The sequence below is a fragment of the Rhinopithecus bieti genome, unplaced genomic scaffold (assembly GCF_001698545.2).
Source record: "Rhinopithecus bieti isolate Rb0 unplaced genomic scaffold, ASM169854v2 scaffold_14330, whole genome shotgun sequence".
Classification (NCBI taxonomy): domain Eukaryota; kingdom Metazoa; phylum Chordata; class Mammalia; order Primates; family Cercopithecidae; genus Rhinopithecus; species Rhinopithecus bieti.
Window position 1 is genome coordinate 986,073 of NW_016807931.1, and position 2,899 is coordinate 988,971.

Here is a 2,899-nt window from a genome sequence, read left to right on the forward strand (position 1 = left end):
ATGTGCACAACGTGCAGGTTTGTTACATATGTATACATGTGCCATGTTGGTGTGCTGTACCCATTAACTCGTCGTTTACATGTATATCTTTAAAATAGTTGTATTTATGGAGCTTATGATAGAAGAATGAACTACTGATTAATGAAATGGAATCGTAGAGGTAAGCACATCTGAGAACAATTTTTTAGATTATGTTGACATAGATTATTAGCTTTACAAAGTATAACTTCTGTTCCCAAGCTTTTCAGTGGCAGAAAGTAGACCTTTTTGGAATATCCATATGTAATCTGACTGTAGAGGACTCATTTTAACCAAGTTTATAAAGCACTGTGGTGACTAAAGCAAATAATAACGTAGTGTATATTTCAAGATAGCTAGGATAAAGTATTTGAATGTTGTCACCAAAAAGAATGATAAATGTTTAAAGTGATGGATATGATAATTACACCAATTTTATCATTATACAATGTATACATGCATTGAAATGTCATACTATACTCCATAATATGTACAATTATGTGTTAAATATAAATTTAAAAATTAATTTAAAAAGCACGGTAGTACATAGAGACAATTGTCACATTTCACATTTTCTCATTGACAATTTAACAATATAATGAATCACTGTATTTGTCTATACATGTATAAACACAATATAGCCACATTTAGTTAGTATTTAATTTGAAATAATTGTATATTCACAAAATTCACAAGCATAGCCAATAGCCATATTTGAAGAGGAGACTGCAGAGAATATTCCGTAGAAATAAAAGACCTCAAAAATGTCAATGTTAGTCAACCACGAAAGGAAAAGATGAACAAAACTCTCTTAAATTGCTGTCTCATCTTCTATCAATAGAATTCAATGGATGAATCCTTCCCACTATACTAAAATTTAGTTTCTGATCGGTACTTTGTTATTTTTTCATCATTTTAAAGAATGCAAATTTAAATTATATGACACTACAATGTAAGTACCTGATGTGTCTAAATGATGAAACACCAATCCTTGCCAAAAATGATAAAAGAGTACATACTCAGTATTAATTGTGACAGCTATTGCAGTTCCTAGATTACAAACAGCTTTTCCTTAGTTAAAAAGTGCACCAATCGAGTAGAGGTACATTTAAAGACCTGAATTTTCTTCATGATAATTTTAAAAGATTTTCACAACCTGAGAACATAAAAGATGTACTTTTCATTGTAATTTTAAAACAATATTTTCCTTTTATCTTGGAATTTTGTATTTTTGCACAATGGCTTTCATGAATACTTTAAATCTCGTCTCTAAAAGAAACGACAATTGCACAATCTGAAAAAATACTATAATTTATGAAAAAACAAACAGGCATTTAATCACTGAATATCTGATAGATATTCCAGTATCAAGCCATAAGCTGACAAAGTACATGTATGTGAAGATGTGGTACTTTGGTCTAACATGTAGCACTGTTAGATGGTAGATGATAGATGCTATATTCATATGTTTTGTGACTACAATGAACAGAATTTGGTTTCATTTAATATAGTTTATAGTAGATACTTTAAGTTTCAGTATTTCAAGCTAACACAGGATTGTTAAATTTGTCTATTATATTACAGAATAATTAAAATGAATATTTTGAATAAGGAATAGAAAAAAAGGCATTAAGATTTAACCCAGTAGTATTGAGTGAATAACTATGGACTGAAAAACAGGAGTCTTATTTTAAGGACTGGATAAAAGTAATTCTTAATATCTATTAATAGTAGGGGAATGTCCGTGGAAATATAATATGTTTTAATACAAATAGCATTAACATATGAGAAAAATAAATGCTAAATTTTCTGGCCTGATTTAATGTAGAAAAATAAAATCTTGTAAATGACTAAAATACTTGCCAATGATATATCTATCTCTATCTATCTATCTATCTATCTATCTATCTATCTATCTATCTATCTATCTATATTTATAAACCTCTGATGTTATTAACTAGTGCCCATTTATCTGGTTTAAATTTTGGCCAGGCGCGGTGGCTCACACCTTTAATCCCAGCACTTTGGAAGGCCGAGAAGGGAGGATCACGAGATCAGGAGTTCGAGACCAACCTGGCCAATATGGTGAAACCCCGTCTCTACTGAAAATACAAAAATTAGCCAGGCGTGGTGTTGTGCGCCTGTAATCCCAGCTACTCAGGAGGCTGAGGCAGGAGAATTGTTTGAACCTGGGAGGTTGCAGTGAGCTTAGATCGTGCCACTGCACTGGAGCCTGGGCTACAGAGTGAGACTCCGTCTCAAGCAAACAAACAAAAAACCTAAAGCTTTTTGTGTCCATATTTCTAGTTATAAAAATGATACCTTTGTTATTTGAAAAGCAATATATGAAAACTATGTGAACGTTTTCCAGTTTTTGGTAGGATGAAGTAAATACCCTTTTATCTCTTACAGAATGTAAGTATAAAACCTTGACAGAATATGTGGCACAGCTATTTGAGGACCCGAAATGTAGACAGAGACAGACAGGTAAAGGTAGAACACTGTAAATTAACGTACCTCCAGAACAGCAGTATATCTGCCATTTTTGTATCGTTTAGTATCTCCTGGCCCAAACTTAATTCACTGGGGAACTTTACAGTGATCTGAAGGGCAAAACAAAACAAAACAAAACAAAAAAACAAAATGTAAGGAAAAACTTAATTAAAGCTCAGAGAGAGAAGGAAAATAATATTTTGTCCTTTATTTTTATTTTCTCTCATACTATAGGTTTCTAGGCAACCCTGCAGTGGTAGTAGTGGTGACAGCAGCAGCTGCAATGATAGCAGCCTGCAGGAGCCAAGAGTGTAAGAAATGGAAACCTCTCTGTCTATTTTCTCTGGAGCTATAGATTCCGACAGTGAGGTGAAAGTCCTGTTGTCTT

The 2,899-nt window shown here is 32.7% G+C and overlaps 1 long non-coding RNA gene across 1 annotated transcript; it reads right to left on the reverse strand.

The window, feature by feature from the left end:
• Window positions 1-660: 660 nt before the first annotated feature.
• Window positions 661-2,621, reverse strand: LOC108537046 (uncharacterized). Its single transcript, XR_001887701.1, has 2 exons — window positions 2,536-2,621; window positions 661-1,174 (listed from the first exon to the last, which is right to left on the reverse strand). It is a non-coding gene; the product is annotated as an uncharacterized LOC108537046 (long non-coding RNA).
• Window positions 2,622-2,899: the final 278 nt, after the last annotated feature.